At 40.9% G+C, this 18,860-nt stretch overlaps 1 protein-coding gene across 2 annotated transcripts in view; it reads left to right on the top strand.

Annotated features, from left to right (window-relative positions):
- The first annotated feature begins 1,437 nt into the window (after positions 1 to 1,437).
- Ss (aryl hydrocarbon receptor spineless) overlaps positions 1,438 to 18,860 on the top strand; it is a 31,507-nt gene continuing 14,084 nt past the window's right edge. For both annotated transcript variants that reach the window (XR_011721634.1, XM_071723868.1), the window contains exon 1: positions 1,438 to 1,524. The gene's annotated coding sequence lies outside the window, so the exon portion shown is untranslated. The remainder of the gene's footprint in view (positions 1,525 to 18,860) is intronic.

The following is an 18,860-nucleotide window of genomic DNA, read 5'->3' as shown; positions in this document are numbered from 1 at the left end:
AAACAAAACAATACACATTTAGCTCGCGGAATACGGCGGAAAGCGGACGAGGCTTTAAATGGTTTCCTACCCCGCTTACGAGCCGGCGGTAGGGCGGCGGGGCCGAGGACTGCTAAAACTGGGACGGATATTTTCGGCTTCGATGCGCCGGCATTCAGCTTCGTTGCGCCGAGGCGAGGGCTCGTTTGGTATTTGCCGGTATCGGGACCGCCGATAAATGGGAAAACTTTCCCCGGGCGGGGCGTTTTCAGAGCGCGTTCCCGGCGAGAAACAACGCGCTCGCCGCCCTCCGCTTTCCGAAAGGTAACGCACCCTCCCGTTTTCGTGCCGCCGCACTATTCTCTCTCGCGTGGCGGCTCGAAATTGCCTCTGTATTTCGGAAAGCTTAATCGTGTGTGCCACGTCGGATTACGTGATTTACTTGAATTATTCTTATCGGTATACCGGTAGCCTTTGTTCTCCAAGATTCACTCGTTCCAAAGTTTGCCCTTTTTCAGGAAATTCTACTATCATTGTGCTAGAAAAATTATTGGGCTATAATCAATTATCGAACAGATTTTCTTTTGCTCAGTACTTCATTTTAAATGCAACTTAATTGCATTCGATATTACCTTATAATAATTTGAAGATTTATAATCTGTAGATTCGACAGTGCAAGATATTGTTTTAAGGACATCTTCTTACTTTTTGTTTGTTCAAGCTTTCATTAACTTCTATTAGATAAGTTTTGCTACACTTATTTTTTAATTGACATTATCACCTTTTTGTTATATTTATCGTGTTTGTTATATCAGCCGATTCTCAATTTCAATGTCTATTAGTTGAATATCGTGAAGGTATATTTTTATTTAGCTCTCGTGAGAGAGCTATGAGAATAACAGGTATTTTGGGCTTTGAGGTGAACACTCGAGTTGTGGTGCAAGCTCGTTTGGTATTTGCCGGGTATCGAGTCGGCAGACAAATGAGAAAACTTTCCGGAACATTTCCGACCGATGCCGCTGCCGCCGCCGCAAAACGCTACTGGCTACCTTCGGTTTCGAAAAGGCAACGTATCCTTTCGTTCTCGTGCCGCCGCTCTATTCGCGCGGGGTGCGCTCCCGCGTACGTCTAACAACGTCTGAACCTGTATTTTGCAGTGCCCCTAACTTATCCGCGCCACGAATTAGCCTCTTGAGCTTCGACCCGATGCAAACGGAGCAGTCTCAAGCCCGATTACGTTCAATTCCGGACGAGTTTACGTGTTTTAGTTTGAGAGACGATCGAGTCAGACGGAATCAGTTCCGCCTATTATCGCGATTATTAGCAATATAATATTTTTACGAAATAAAAAAAGCGTATTAATGTTTGATTCCAAATTTATTAATTTGTATAAATACCGTTGCTCTCGCATACATTCGTAATTGAATTAATTAACAGATCGATTTTCTGTTCCAGGCACTGAACGGGTTCCTGCTAATACTGACTTGCGACGGGGAAGTGTTTTTCGCGACCCATAGCATAGAGAGTTATCTTGGCTTCCATCAGGTATGATTGAATTTATAATTTAGACAACTGTCGTATCGATTTAGCAAAGAGAAGAGGAGACACAGATAAAATCCTTAGATTTATATTCAGAGCAATAAGCGTATACTGTAATACAATATTACAAATTTATTCATATTTCTGCATATAAATTACTTAACATTTTCAAGCGGAATTCAATTTTCAACTGTTAGTATAGATAATAATATAATTAAAATATATCGACTCTTCCAAAATGTTGTTTCCGAAATCGAATGCCTTAAAAATATTTTGCCGTCAAAAAATTCTGTCAGAACTCGACGCGCAAATCTCTGCCGACGAATCCGATGGCTTTTAAAAAAATCACCTACGTGTATCTCAAAGGCAGAAATCGTCGACGTATTTATAGATCGAGGATGCTTGCGCATTTGTCCCCCCAATTCTCCCCCTTATTGCAAGGTAATTCTAGACATAATTCACCCTCGCTGTTAGTTTATCTTCAGTCAACGTGTGTCCACACCCAACACGCGGCAGTCACGCCAACGCTGTCAAGTCAAGTTCACCGTACGTGTCACGTTTGCTCAAGGCATCATCCCTTTCGCGAGACAATGTACCCATCCACCAGGACTGACGGCCGGCATGCATTTTTCAGTAGTAGCAGTAGGTCATCGACGCTGACGGACAACACGCTCGCGACGTTGCTCGGCTCGGCTTATTATTAGTGATTGATTTTCTCTCTTTTGATGCTTGGACAGAAAAATCTCAATTCGTTGTCACGAGTTTGTTCGTGATAACTCATCGCTCGAAATTTATCAGATTTGTAAATGTTTATCCATAATAATTTATTAATAATTAAAAAAATGGAGAACACTCTTATCGGAGAACATTAAAGACGCTAAAGACGTTCCGAATGAATGCGACGGACGATAAAAATGTAAATCAAGTTATAACGCGCCTTATAGGAATCGAGCCTGCTCTTGAAACGTCTTTTAATATTCCATATTACGCGATTCGGCGAGTTCTTTTTACAACTCGATGCTGCACAAACGGCGATGCGCGCCAGGTCTCAATTATCGCGATTTCAATTATCTTAATTCATTGCGAACGGAATCCGAGCCGGTACCGTAGGTACATGCTGCCGTATAGTCGCCGCGGATTTGCATATACGCGAGTACCTCGAATAAACGCGGAATTGTCGAATAACAAACGTTTATCGGGAGCGAGATGCCAGATCCGAATTCCGACGAAGTCCTTAATTAATTATGACACCGGATAATCGTGCCGGGCAGGACCTCGTTAAAGGCGACGTAACTCCGGCGATTTTATTCGATCGCCGCCGTCGGCGATCGCGGGTATCGAGAGGGGATCGTCCCCCGGCTGGCGTTCCTCGGTATATGGCGAATGGATCCGCGCGCGGTGTGGGAACCACGGAACATCCGATCCCGATTCGACCGTGCAGACCGAATCTAATTGCGCGGCCACGATCCACACTGTTGCACATTCGATTGCTACCGGCGTTCCCGCGCGCGCACGATCATTTGAATACTTCGGGCTCCCGCTCGAACACCGAGGTTTCCCCTTAATGATAAAGCGGCTGTGTGTAACCACAGCCCTGGCGTGGGCTATTGGTTCCACGCGAGAGAATTGTGTACACAGTGTAGAAACCGATTTTACGCTATATTCATGCCGATACATCGGCGCGCTCTCAACGGCACGTCCATCCGTCGCGTTCCGATCGTTTCGAAATCGCCGGGATTTAATGACGGCGTGAGGTGTCGATGGATCTTTAATTTCCCAAACTCGCCAAATCGTCGACGCGGTCGAAACGTGAAATCGGTCGCATGAGTACTCCGTACTGCTGCGTGTTTCCGCATCGAAACTATGAGGGATTAGAATGATAAATAATTGACCAATGTGTATTTAAACATAATTTATTGACAAATCAGAAACTTAACTTTGCTAGTAAATAATTAATAAAAATGCTTTTCACTCGATCCAGCTACATGCATTTATCAATTGTAACATTGGTTGTGGTTCTTCTTAAGTATGTAAATCTTTCAATCACAATGTGAATGTTACAATTGATAAGTGTGGCCGGTTGGGTCAAGTAAAAATCATTTTTGATAATTTTTTTACCAATTTAATTATAAATATGATCTAGAAAATTAATTTTCTTTATATGCAGCATTTTATAAATACGCTATAAAAATTTTATTTTATAATTTGGCTTCTGAAATCTATGGATTCCAGATGGACGGAAGACGCGTGAGACGTTTGAGACAGGGCATACATTACATTCTCCGTATTTCGAGAAAAAAAAAATTCGATCGCGTTATCGTCGGCCGTCCACGCGAGAGCGCATTAAAGAATCATCCATCTATACGGGGGATAGGTGCTCGACTACCCGGCATAATACCGTCACTCGAGCCCCTTCGGTACACACCGAGAGAGGGACCCCGGGCACGCACGCGAGTGCAATGTGCATACATTGTAACAAATGACGGATGATGATTTCCCGAGCCGATGACTCTCTATACGGGGCGCACGCGAACGCCGTTGAGTATGAATTGCAGAAAATAGCGGACGATGATTTTCTGACTCGATGACCGCATATCCGAGACAACAAAAAAAAAAAGAACCAAGAAGCGGTTTGTTATATGAGCGCGTTCTAGATTTCCTCCTAAATACCCCTCACGATATGCGCACATATATACGCGTATGTATGCGTTCGAAATCACCGAACGGAAATCATCCACCCCGGTTTCGTTGGGAATGACGGAAGTCATTCGACTTCTTGCAGAAATCCGCGCGAATGTGATTGTGGGAAAAAAGTGCGCTACAGTTTTATATTGCTTTAAGATGTATGAAAGAAAATTTATATTGATAGAAATTAATCTATCTTTTAATTTCACACATCAGATTATTATTATTGTTACTTTCTGCTATTTATAGCCAATTTTTATAAAATAAATTCGATGGTGTGTATTAATAGAAAAAATTATAATTCGAAGACATTAGATAAAGTTTATCAACTAGAAACGTGTCATAAGTATGTGCTAAAAAATAGTTAACAAAATATGCCTTATAAAAAATAATATTTATAATATAATTCAGCTTCATCAAATATTGTAATTTTACATCAATTTAATAATTAATACTACATTTTATCTTCTTTCTAATGTATTTAAACTTTATCTTAATCGTTATAATAAGTTTACTTTATATTCAAAACTAATGCTATATTTTGACTTGAAAATAGAAAAGCGGGGATGAATCTTACGATATAATTCGTCTTCTTATCCACAGAATCGCACCGGTAGTTCAATTCTCATGATTTATTGATTATTCACGCGCACTCGTGTTTTACGTTTCTTATACCTTCGTGGCGCAGATTTTCTGATAATCGTGATAGTATTTTACAACGTTGTTCGTAAACGGATCTTACGGAACACGCGTTGGAAATTATATTGAAAGGCCCTTCATTCGTATTCTTTAACAAGCTCGAATTATTACGCCAACTTTCGTGTGCACGAGTATCCATTGAGACGTAACAATGCACGCAACGGTACCGTATATACGTACAATATATTGAGAAAAACAAGGACGATGACTTCGCACGAAGCTGCGCGTTCGAGGAAAATGGTCGTCTCGTTATACGATTTTTCTTCTGTTTTTTTTCTCTTTATCTTCGATTGTAGTACGATTGCGTCTTCAATCACGGTGTTTGCAGTATTTGTTTCACGTTAGTTGATTCTCGTACACAGTTATTATGTACACCAGACGAATCTCGCCTTCTATCTTTTGTGGCGGGAATTACTTAACGTGACAAGGAATGACATTACAAAATTTCTTCGCATGATTAATAGCCCATTTCTTCCCCTCTCTCCACCACACCTATCGTTTATGTGTTTTACATTGCAATATATATTTTATTTAGCAATGTATTTCTTCCTAAGAATTATATCTTCCAAGCACTGGCGGATCCAAGGGAGAGGGGGGTAAACCCCTCTTCTAAATAAAAGAAATCAGTTTTATTGAATTTGTTTAAAAAATCTAAGAAAAAAATTTATTAAACGTTGAAGCAGGATCAAAAATAAAAGCTAAGCGTGATACTAAGAAAAATATCAAATCAAATCATTTTGCCGAAACTCCTCTCATATTATCGACGTCAGGATCCGCTAGTGCTTACAATTATCTGCAATACATATACATGTGTGTATATAAATATTAATGAATATAGAAAACGGGCTAACTAAGAATCAAGCGCGGTAAATGATGCGCGAAAGTTTTTATTTTTATTTTTATATATTTTACATATTTTCCAACCATGACTGCGCGCCGACTTTTGTCAGACTTGAAACACAGCTCCGGTTGGAGTAGTAAAATCCCCCCTTCCCCTAATTAAATCGATTTGATTTAATTTTTTATGCTATATGCATCTAAATAAATGTAAAGAAATCATTGCGAAAAATATTACCTCAGCCAGGGTATAAATATTAATTCTTATTATTGTATCTTTCGATAATCTCTGATCTCGTTAAATCCGGGAAAGATATTTCCCAATCATTATTCATAATCTTTAAAACGCACCCCGTCCCGTTACGGAGATCATTCATCCGCATCCGTAATGAGAATAATCTACCTCGGTGCGGGTGCTCGTAGAAACGCGAGCAAATGCACGCGAAGCTAACAGCGCACTCGTCCATAAGCAGATGTGCTATAAGGAAGCATTGGGTAACGTTATGAAAAGCACCCCCTCGAACGCTACATGCTACGTGATCATCTTTATACGATAGCCTGGAAATACATTTATATTTCTTTAGTGCTATCCCCACACAATATACTGTCCATTCAAAAAGTTTTGTCTCTTTTTAAAGATTATCATTTGTATTTACATCAAAATGAGTATTGCAAAATTAATTTATTAATTTATTAGTAAGCGAAAGAAATTCACTCGCAATGTTTATTAAGAAAAATGTTTTTATTAACAAACATATGATGGAAATTTATCTTTTAATAAAATTGCAGTTAATTAATGTTCAGCTCTCACATTAAACGAGCGAAGGTATGATAAATATATTTATGAGACACTCATCTTTTACGATTTAAGTTTGAAAAGTTCGATATGAGAGCGAGGTATCTAAACGTAGTAAATAATTTTTATCAGATTTGTTTTACTTAAAAATCCAAAATACGTGGACCTTACAAATATCAAAAATCAATATCTCAATCTCGCGCTGAAGGTTCTCGAGTTTCGGTCGCTTCGTAGCTCAGATCCATCAGCTCACGTCCATCCGCAACCTTCGTAGGGAAATCTCGCCCACGAGATCCTAATGTAAAAACCCTCGTCCGCTCAACCGTGACCGCGCGGCCGTATTTGCGGCGGACGCACGCGACGCGACGCGACGCGGCGACGGCCGCGCGATGATTTCCCGACTCGATGACCGCGCGCGAGAGCTCTCGCGAGCGCGCTCTCGCCGCGCTGCATCCGAGTCGACGTAATCGCGACGGGGCGTTTCGGACGATGCGATTACACGCCCCGATAACCGAGCTCGAGAAAGCCCGGTTGAAGACCTAGGCAGGCAGCGGCCTACGTTGGTCTCGCGGTGAGGGAAAAACCGCGTAATGACAGCGCCGAGTCGACCCACAATGTAATTCAGCGAGCGGTCTGTGCCGCGGTCTCCGCCGACACCGCCGGGTTTTTTTTAGTTCCATATCTCACGCGACAAATATAAAAAAGATCGCGACACAAGACTCGCGGCGAGAGCCGCCGGGGGTGTGCAAGGGCTGGCCCGTTAGGTGGTCGTGGGCTTAAGGGATCGAGGCGCGGTTTCGCGATTGTTCGCGCGGCCGGCACGCCGGCTTAATTGGACTGATAGAGTCGATTCGATGCTCAACGAGCCTTTATGCCCCGTGACCCACGCCGGATAAAAGTAATAACTTAACTGAAAGGTCAAAGGGTGCTTATCGCCCGCGAGAGCGAAGGGAGCGAGGCAGAGGAAAGTAGGAATGGAGAGAAAAAAAAGAAGAGGGAGAGAAAGAGGGAGGCGAGGAAAGGAAAAGAGAGACCTTGAGCCGAGGTAGACTCCCTTCGGGATAAACCGACTTTTCCATGTATACTGTATTATTTTATATTCTGAGATCTCGATTTTAATTTTGCTCGGTGGATAATGCAATTAAAGATAATTAGGAGCTTTTCGGAATTTTAACATTAAACTGTATAGCTACACTGAGAAAAAAAATTTGTTAATCCCAAAAAATATTTAGTTCAATACGTTCAACTAAACATTTTAGTTATAGTTAACTAAACATTAGTTGAATTAATTAATTCTTGATTAAAGAAACTAAATAAATTGTTGAAACAACTAATGTTTAGTTAACTAACTAAAATGTTTAGTTGAACGTATCGGACTAAATATTTTTTGGGATTAACAATTTTTTTTCTCAGTGTATAGATCTTTCTCTCTCTCTCTCTCTCTCTTATTTTAATTTGACAAAGTATAATTTCCATTTCTCTTTTTCCGAGATATTATTAATTACAGCAACGCAGAAATTTAACATTGTAGGGCAAACGTCAATTATATCTGGCGCAAAATGCGGTTTGGCGCGTTGAAGATTAATCTCGCAGAGATGACAAGTTTAATTACGGCACGCCGTAAGGATATTAAATATAAATAGTAATGATAGTAATAAAGCGATAACGGATTGGCCCCGCTCGTGCCCGGCGGCCAGTACGTGTAATTTGCATAAACGCAACCGCGTACGAGATGAAATCCATCAGAGAGAGTCTAATAGTGCCGCGCGTCTGTTAGAGGCGCAGTAAAGATGCAATTTATAAGAAATAATAACAGCACACGGCGAGAAACTTCAGTGTTGCTAAATCTCTCTCTCTCTCTCTCTCTCTCTCTCTCTCTCTCTCGTGCGCGCGATTCCGCCGTGCGGTATATAACTGAAAAACTTTTTTCTCTCGGATGATAACGCGCGCCTAATAGCCGCAAAGACGACGGTGAATTGTATCTCGCCATTACGTCGTTTACGTATCTGTAGCCGCGATCGCGTATTAATTGTCGTCCGGCGCGTGAAATGTCGTCGTGTGTGATTTAGGACTCGAAAAGTACTCGAACGCACGACACGCGGCGTCACTCCGGTGCGGTGATGAATTATTTGTACGAGGTATCTGGATTACGCGGCACAAAGCTACACGCGTAATCGCATGGTGGATTCAGAAATAATTAAGTGACGTTAAGATGAATCAAAACGCAAATAGCTTTACTGAAGATTGTAACAATTCGCGTATAAAATGCGATTTAAAAATGTCGAGTTACTGCTCGGAAATAAGATGGTTTATTAGAGATATACTTTATTTATCCATAAACACAGGAGAATGGTAAAAATTGTTTAATTGTACAACTAAAAAAAGAAAATTGCTCATTTTTTGACTCATTTATTCATTAAATTTCGAAATATCAAGAATAATACATATACTGATCAAGTTCGCTTGTGATATTATAATATAATAAAAAAAACGGCTTCTAATTAAACATAAATCAATTAAGTTGCCACACGTCAAGATATTTAAAATTCTGTTGTCTTTCTTGAAAAAAAAAATTATTTTATAAATCAAACATTAAATTTATAAATAAAAAAATAGCAAAATTGTATGTTTTAAAAAATATAAAAAATGAAAACAACGTATGACGAGAACAGATTTTACGTTTCTGCTCTCGTTTTGTCGAAGGTTTAGAATGTGGCAGTTATATAAGAACACAAAGTACACAGGTTGCATCGGAAAATGGGCAGTAATTAAGTAAAGTATGTGCGCAGCCCGCGCGCGGGAAATCGTGCGTCCGTAGTTCTTGTTAGCGTTTGAGGTATTAAAAGATCGCGACTTACGTGACTCCGAAAGGGAGCATGCTCGTACTTTCGCGCGTATCTCTCGGTGGATCAGAAAGACGCTTCCGTGATGATATGAGGATGAAGTAGACGGGCAGAAAGGCAACGAGCGCCGACAAAAAAATTGCACGTGGAACGCGACGTCGACGGCAATACGTTACCCCTCCTTCTGTCGTATGACGCGTGTTTCGAACGGCCATTTTCTCGTAAATCTCGCTTGTCCCTGGACACGAATAAATCTTGCCGTCATTTACATTATCGTGCGTAATATTTTGGCGTACCGGTAGGTGTAATGAAGCGGCCCCACGGCGCACCGGCCGCGGCGCCTCGGGAAAGCAAATTATCGATCACACGACACCGTTTAAGAAAAAAAAAGTTATTACCATCAAGGACGCTTAAAATGAATAATCGATCGATCTCATTTATAACTCATTAGAGAGTTACAAACGTTACAAAAGTTCGAAAGTTTAAAAATCAAAGACATAGGTACGTTGGAAGTGGAAATGTTTCTCTTTCCTCCTTAACGTTCCAGTTATTGCAATTAAATGCGATCGAAGCAAACTTTATTCTTACAATCTTAAATTACAATTTTTATGCAATGTTATAATAATTGTATAAATGTAAGTGGTGAATGTGTGTGTGTGTGTGTGTGTGTGTGTGTGTGTGTGTGTAACTTAAGACTTTGTATCGAATAGGGGAATTACACGCTTAATATCGCATGACAGTTCATAGTTTCAACGAGGTTTCGAAAATTCGGAAGAGGTGTCTTCCGTTATTAATACAGCAAAAAAGATATGTACTAAGTACTAAGAACGAATTTCTGTCATGAAAACATGTGATATTGTGTCTAATTTTATTCCTAAATTAGAGATATTCGTTGCTAACTATTATTGTGATACCTTAATCGGTTATGTTTCCTCCTTGTAGTATTCCTAATTCCGCCCTCTAGGAATGTTCATTATACCGCCCATTTTTCGTAACTGGCCTGCCTCTAGGATATCTCTGAAGCTCTCTCAGCCTCCTGTCTAATGTGTAACAAGATCTTTTTCCGAGAGTAAATCCGCCAGGCCGGATGCTGATCACATCACCCCACTCTATAGTCCGTGAAACCCCATGGGCTTTCTTAATTCTTTAAAAGGGGATACCTTTACTAACCTTATGTGCCCTATTTCGAATTGTTTCTATTTCCAGCATATATTGTGTGTCATAATTGTATTTTTAACAAAAAATATATAAGAATGCGATATTAGGGACACTTTTTTTATTAATTTAAATAAGAGGGCTGGCGAACAAGCAAGGTCTTTGTGCTAAAATTATTATATTATAAACAATACATAAACAAACGTTTCGGCCCTAAATATGGCCTTCATCAGTGTAAGAAAAACAATAACCTTGGTCGTTGAAATTAAATAATATTAACGGAGAAACTAAGTCGTTACATCGTTATTAGAAGATAAAACCGACATTCGCTTACATTCCTATCTTCGTGTGGATCCTTTTCATTTCTCGCAGACGCCGGTAACGCCGCTAATTCCATTCGTGTACAATTAATTCGATCTAGTGTTCATAAGTCGGTCATGGAAAGGATCTGTCTCTACTGTCCACAAGTCGGTCAAAGACTGGATAGACCCGATGCCGATCCGAATGTCCTTATGTGGATTATAGTATAATTTATATGCAATGAAATATATATGATGAAATTAATGCGAATCTTAGTACCTTGATTAAGTAGAGATGTATGACTTTTTTTTATGTCGAAAAATGCCACTTTTTCTGTTTTCCTTAGTAAACTTTGAGCATATTCATGCCATATATGGAGATTATATTACGATAATCCTAGAATAAAATAATGCGGTTTAGTTATATTCTTATAGTTTTTAGTCAAAATTTTGATTTAAAAAAATGGGGTGCGATATTAGGCACAATTCCCCTACATTCAGATGTCCCTACGAATGAATATACATTCATTCTTTAGGCATCTTTCTAATTTCATCTCTATCGATTTATTTATTGCGAAACAGTAAATTTTCAACCCTTTCTTCGTCTCTTACCATACAATTCGCTGCAAATTACGATTCGACCTTTACTTTAGACTACCATGATCTTTCGTCGTTCCAAGCTCGGCGCCTTCCGCCGCGGCGTCTCCCGTGAGAATCGTAGCGTACCTGCGTCGAAGGGGGTCAAGAGCCGAGTCGCCCCGTCTTTATCCCGGAATTAATTACCCATTAGCAATTACCCGCGTCCGACGAGCTGCGCGCGTTCCCTCGGAACGTCGGCGGCGTCTCGGCGCCGTTGCACCGATCGCTACGTTTCCCCGTAGATATCGCGAATGATTCACCGAGGGATTAGGGCCCCGGGGCCCTTCTCTCCCTCTTACCTCTCTGCCTCTCTGCGAGAATCAATTGAGCACGTTAAGCTTAAATATATACGGCGGGGCCTCGCGCGCGCGCGATCCGAACGAGAGAGCGGGCGTTGCGCGCGCGAACTGAATTATGTGGCACATTTTGACAATTAATAGTCGCTAATGAAGACACAATCGGGCTGCCCCGGAGCACTTTCGCCTTTCACCCCGTTTCTTGGCCCGAGAGGAATAACGTAAGGAAGGATCACAAAGAATCGCAAGAGGGTTCCGAGAGTGGGAGGGGCGGGGAGGGGCCTGAATCGGTCAAACACCGCAGCTTCATAATTCTCTGGTGTAATTGAGAGCTCAACTTCGAGGCCGCGATATTCCATCGCGTACCTATGTTACAGTGTGTCTGTCTGGGTAAGTGTGCGAGTGTTTGAAATTTATTGTTTATGCGCGCATCTCTCTCTCTCTTTCTCCCTCTTCTCTCCCTCTTCTTCTCTTCTTTTCAAATATTTTGTACTGCAATAGCTTTTTTATTTAATATTTATTACAAAGATGTCTAAATTTACTATCTCTTTGTGTAACTATTAGAAAAAGAAGTGGATCTTGGACTCTGAAACGTTTTATCATCTTTTTTCATAGAAGCATCTGACAAAAGTAAATAAAAGTACTTATTTTCTCATATAGCTCACAATACGATATGGAGTCTATGGAGATCCTTTTCCATGTGTGAAGTTTCTTATCTTCACTTGGACAATAGTTGATCTTTAACCCATGTTGAGACGTTAAACGTTATATATTTTTATCTATATAGGTACATATATTTTTTCATAGATTATTACAACCACTTAAGTAGGTCGAAATATTGTCTTTTAATTGATAATTTCCAATTCGATTGATAATTCATATTACCAAGGTGTCTACACATTCCGTTACAATACAGATCAACAGCAAGGAAGAGACGGCAGCAATTATGCGAATTATAATCCAATAGATCCGTGTCGAAACACGCAAATTGCGTCAGTTTTCGCGCTGACGAGATGTCGACGTCGGGATGCCGCAAAATACGATCGTATCGCAACGGAGGAGTATAGTCGAGACCAGTCGCGGGGTCGGACGAGAATTATTAACGCGCGATCACGGATTAATTATTATTACCCGGCTGATTTGTTTCAATTTGTAGCAGGACCCTTTGATCGCGACCGAATCGTGTTTCCGTCGCGGCTCCGCCCGGTGTCCGCACCGGACCGGATTTATTTCGTTGGGGAACGGCCCGGCCGTGGCCCTGCGTCACGGTACCGGTGCTCGGACGTACCACCGGTGGGGCACCCGCGACGGTACCCTCGGTACCTGCCTCCGCTGTGACACTGAAATATCGCGAGAACGATTTTCAAGTTCGACGGGCGAGCGAGCGAGCGCGGCCCTCCTCGTGACGCGGCGCGCCGCTCGTTTGTCACGGCGCGCAAGGATACGGCACGTACGATCGATAACACGAGGCCTCCGTGTGACATCATCTTCCTCCTTCTTCTCCTTTCTCTCTCTTCCTCTCACCTCGCAAAACCAAAATCTCGCCATGCCCGCGAACCCGGGCCTTACGAGAGACGAGCTTTTTATCACTTTTTTAAATGCCTAATGTCTGACTATTTAATTCTTCTCTTGATTTACGCGTTGAATCTAATTTGTTTAACTCTATCTTTTAGCTCATTGTTTGGTATTAATTCTTTCTTATTGTTAAGATATTGATACCATACGATGTAATATTATCATGCTTACTCCAAGATAAAAACGTGAATTGTTTTACATTTTTATATTTTGTTGGATATTTCTCTGTAGAAATATGATTTTGCCCTCATATGTAATTTTCAAAACAACTTTACATTTGGTTATATTTCTCTGCGAGAGAAAAAAATTATCAGAGAGCTGGTTTCCTTGGGTAAATAAAAAAATATCACACACACGCACACACAAAAGCTGCATTCCCATATGCAGTCATTAAATGTATCGTTACAGATATTCAAGATTTAATTCTTGATATTTTTAAAAGCCCAACTATATCAAAGCGGATATTATAACTATACAACAAGATTAATTAATCAAATATAATTTCGATATACGTGAGTGCTATCATAATTCTTCATAGTCCTCTCTTGCGTCACAGATACGCAAGAGTATGCACTTCAGATTGCGTCGTCGGAAAAAGACGGTTGCAGAATCTCGCGAGAACCAAACGAGAAATAGCTGAAGACAACTCTCTATCCGCTGCTGTTGCTACACGTTAACCGTTTTCCATATCTGTGTAGATATACGGAGAGCACGTAGAAGAGTATCCGCTAACTTATTACGTCATTAGCTTTGAATTTTATCCCCGGAGCAATTTGAAGGTAGAAATGTGAAAATATAAACGCTCCTTCGACTCTCGTCCATTACTGCTTTACGGAAATGCGAAACAAACGACAGCGAAGGGGTTTCCGCTCTGCGAAACACAAAAACCTGCCCATCTGCATGGTATTTGCTGAAAAATGCAAATGGCACGTTGATAATTAAGGATGCGGAATATGTCGTAGTGTGACACTGTTTTTAAGCCTGCAATATCACGCCGTGCTCTACTAACGTTCGAGCACCCAGAGAGTATTCATCGACCGCAATTAAATTTCACAGAAGTAACTGTGTTTTATTACTCGTTTCACTATAATCTATAATCGTCATACGTTTTACAAATATCGGATTATATAATTTTCCACATTATGGAAATAATTTCCGTTTTTCTATATCGCGCATTGTTGCGACATTTTTGCCTCATGATCGTGTTTGAATTCCGTTCCGTAGAGTGAAACACGCTCGATTTATAATAAACACGATGCTCTTGATCGATATTCCTCACGATAAAAAAATATATATAATAAAAAATATAATATGGAAACCTCGAACGCGACAGGAATTCATAAATCGATTGATACACGCATCTCGTGCCGCTCGTACATCATCTGTCATGTGTTAACCGTTAACGCATTGGTGTATCCCGGTGTCCTTACTTTCCACGTATCTACACTGACGTTTACATGCTTTTCTAGATTTTAATTAAGTTATACAATATTTCTTGTGCTAATCTTATGAAACACAGTGATCGTGATACATATTCTTATTCGAAAAATCTCCATCTCTGCTAAAAATGACAGAATACACTTTAGTGGTGGAAAACAAATAGCAATAAGAATTAAATCGGCATCAAAACTTTTCGCATTTAATCCTTGCTTGGTTTACATTAGGAGAACTTTAGGCTTTTAAACATTTTGAAGATTAGAAATGTTCGATTTGTGCAAAAGAAAGTGTATTCAAGAAAACATTCGTTCGTGAATTAATTCTCTCTTTTACGAGCGACATAAGTTTTTCTAGAAATATTATAGAAAAATCTTTTTTCAAAAAATTAGGTGTTTTAGGAATCATCTTTATTCATTCTTCATATTATTTACATCTCATTCTTTATATAATTTTATATCTTATTCAATATAAAATACTTTTCACGGTAGCGTTTCGCTTCGGAAGTCCATCTCGGTCTCAAAATCGTGTCACCGAGGCAACGCGATGCGACGGTCACAGGTTTGCGAAATAGGAGCCGACGAGAGGGTTCAAGGGACGGTAAGAAAAACGAAAATGATCTGAGCGGCCCGTGATGGAAAGAGCGACGGAGAGGCCCTGCGATGAGCGAGTTCTGCGGCGAACGTAGCTGGCGTGCGAGAGGGAGAGGGAGAGGGAGCGCGGGGGTGTTGTGAGAGTAGAAAAAGAAAATAGAGCGAAGGAAGGCGAGGCCGGCGCATTCTTCGCAGGAATGTAAATCAAGTCTCTCTCTTTGGCCGACGGAGAGAGCCCAGGCCGCGCCGATGCCGGCGGGGGTGCGCTAGCGTCCACCACTAAATAATTACAAGCTCTTAATTAACGACGAGGGCCGATCGTAAAGCCATCCGTGACCGCGCACGAGCGCGCGGAGCCCCTCTCTCCGCTCTGCCCCCCCCTCTCTCTCTCTCTCTCTCTCGTCCGCGGACGCATGTTTCGAGATTATTTAAACGAGCAATGGTAACAAACGTTATACGGACGGACCTTACCGGATCGTGGCCGCCGTCGCGCCGCCGCCGCGCCGTCCGTCGGTGACTGGCCTCTCTCGGGTGTGCCCGGTAAGCACGGAAAAAAAGCTGGAAAAAGAGATAAACGATGCCCGGGCGCGCAGTGAAAGAAAAGAAGAGACAAAGAAAGAGAGAGAGAGAGAGAGAGAGACAACGGATCAGCGGAGAAGCTGTCTCGCGCGCGGATGACATCGAGTTGGTACTGTAATTAATTAATTCGCCCAGGAACATGTGAAAATGCGAAATGAGTTTGCATAAATGCACAGACGATGCAAACGATCGTACGAATGCACATTAGTTCACGTTAGGGACGCGGCAAGAAATTTTTGCTGAATATATATATCTATATAAAAAATATGTAAAATAAAACATTCGAAATAATTGAATAAATGAAATAAAATATAAAAAATATATAAAACAATCGAATAAATCTATGAAGTGTATAAACTCAAAAGCGGAATTTATAGAAATAAATATTAGAATTACGTCATTTACGTAAGTATATATTATTACTGAACTAATGAAAAATATATTTTAAAATTTGCATATTTATTTCAAATCGTATTAAACTGATATTGTAAATTGTCTAGATCTGGTACGAATAAATAGCTCAAATATTTGCATAACGATGTTATTGTGTGGATACTGTTGAAGGCCATTTCCTGTCGGAATGTCTATGGATTCATAAAATGGAATGTATTTTTATTAGAATGGATATTCGATTGGCTATTAACCAATATTACCGATGCAAATTTATACGCCTTCGGAATCCAAGGTCGGGCATTTGCGCCGAACATCGCGAATGCTCTAAAGGCAGGAAAGAACGATTACTCTAAGCATCCCAAATATCGCAGTTATTTAAGGAACAACAAGCGATTAAGAAAAAAATGCAATTACAAAGCTACGCGTTTTGTATGTTATTAGCGCTATTAAGGTAGATGAATAATTCCTAATGTAGGAAGGCAATTCATCTCGCTTCAAACCAGCGGTAGATTTCCATAGACTTTAATTGCCGTAGGCCGGAGCTTTAATTAGCGCAATCTCGAGCTAATTACGCAATAAAATTGCATACGAGATGCAGCAATATTGCTGCATCAGATCGTCTGTCACCGAATTGAAAAACATGCGCTTGTCATTGTCACGTTTATAGCAAATTCCAAACTCACTTGTCCACTCATCTCGTTCATATTAATATTGCGATATGTGTAACTTTTAATACATAATGTTGACTGTTATATTTAAATGTCCACTTTGAAAATCTGTCGCATCTCTTAATGATAATATATAAGCTCGCCATTATCTGTGTAAACTCAGAGATAATGACACGCGTATATACCTTAATTTAGGTTGTGTAATTAAAATGCTTCGTAATTATTTCGCATTACATATCGCACGCGAATATTATACGATGAAAAATTCAATATTAACAGCACGTTACGCAATGCGTTAGCTACGATCATATCAGGCCTTATTATATTGTCACAGGTAATTAAATCCTGGATGAGAAGCGCCAGACGCTTTCGTCTTTTTTTTTTTCTAAAGCTTCCGCGATAAAGGTATTAAATTTGCCCGTTGTATCGCGATCAAGTACGTTCATTTAAAACGTAGACAATGGCGGCGCGTATAGTCGGCGCAACGATGCTATATAATTTACACGCTCGATACCTGCAACTCAGAGTAATACTGATTCGGTTGCACACGATTAACTCAACTAACAATAAGTCGATCGGAAGGATATCTGTAATTATTTCGCTAATATCGCGAAGCTAATGTTGTATCCGTCGCAGAATTGAATAACTTTTTGCGTGCTCTATGTGCTGCGTTCCCTGATAAATTCGAATAGGTAAGATAAAGGAGAAAAGAGTTGCCGCGATCAAGCTGGGTGTTGAAACACATTTGGAGGATACGCATATTGCGATATTGACGTGCTGAAATTCTTCATGGTAGATACTCAGTGTACCCATTCTTTGAACAAGTAAAATATTTCGAAAAAAGAAATGATTGTTAAAATTTATTAAATGGCGAAGAAGAAACTGTTATTTTTTTATTAGCACTAATCATCATAATGACATCAGTCAAAAAATATGTATAATATATTAGCAAGAGGCGTACATCCTATCCATAGTAATTAAATATAGTAATTACGTGCCTAAAAAACGAGAAGCGCCCTACACGCTGAAACGCCCTTGAATGTACGAGCAATCGCATTAACGTATCACACGTGTAAATTACGTCCGTCTCCGTCGCGCGGAGAGGAAGTTACGGCGAAGGACTAGCAGCTGATATTGTTCGGGAATGTTTAATATGTATCGATAACGGGTGGGCTTTTGCAATTCGCTGAAACGCGCTTCCAAGAAAACGTAATGGCATTAACGGCCGAGAGGGCGAGGAGGGGGGGGGGATGGAATTACATTGATTATTCGTGTGATACGAATCAGAGAGTTTCTTGGGGCCGTCCTCCGACGTTTGTCAGCGACGGTTGACACACAGTCCGGTTATAATTTGCGTAAGAAGCACGGGCACGTGAGCGTGCAATTATATCCTCGTCAAGTCGACCCTGGAGGTTGGCGGGGGGAGGCGGGAGGGGGGGAGGTGGCGGGCGCGGCGGCGGAGGGCGCTCCGTATCGACCGGCGATTAAAATATAATTTGTGATTAGGCCACTTAACGAGAGCGATCGCCCAGATTGGAGGCCTATTATGCGTTGGTACGTGACGACAAACTATTACGACGTAAGATGTAATTGCGGGCCGTTTATAAAGCGGCCGCGGTGGCGTTAAGGGCAATTTACACTTCGGCTTGCCCTCTATCGATCGACGATTTTAAGAGCTGGACTCGTATATTACCGCGGAATCGCTTCGAGATATTACAGTAGGCGTTACGTTGCGCGGCGTTATTTGCCAACGTTCTCGTTTATGCGCGGCGTCGCATCGGGAGATGCAATTGTTGAATTGTCGAAGTATTTGGCGAAACGTGCTATTAGAATCAAATGTAACAGCGCTCG

This window comes from Temnothorax nylanderi, unplaced genomic scaffold, assembly GCF_030848795.1.
Source record: "Temnothorax nylanderi isolate EJ_2023f unplaced genomic scaffold, tnyl_v1.0 TNYL_tig0659_pilon, whole genome shotgun sequence".
NCBI lineage: Eukaryota > Metazoa > Arthropoda > Insecta > Hymenoptera > Formicidae > Temnothorax > Temnothorax nylanderi.
This window is presented reverse-complemented; position numbering and strand designations above follow the sequence as displayed.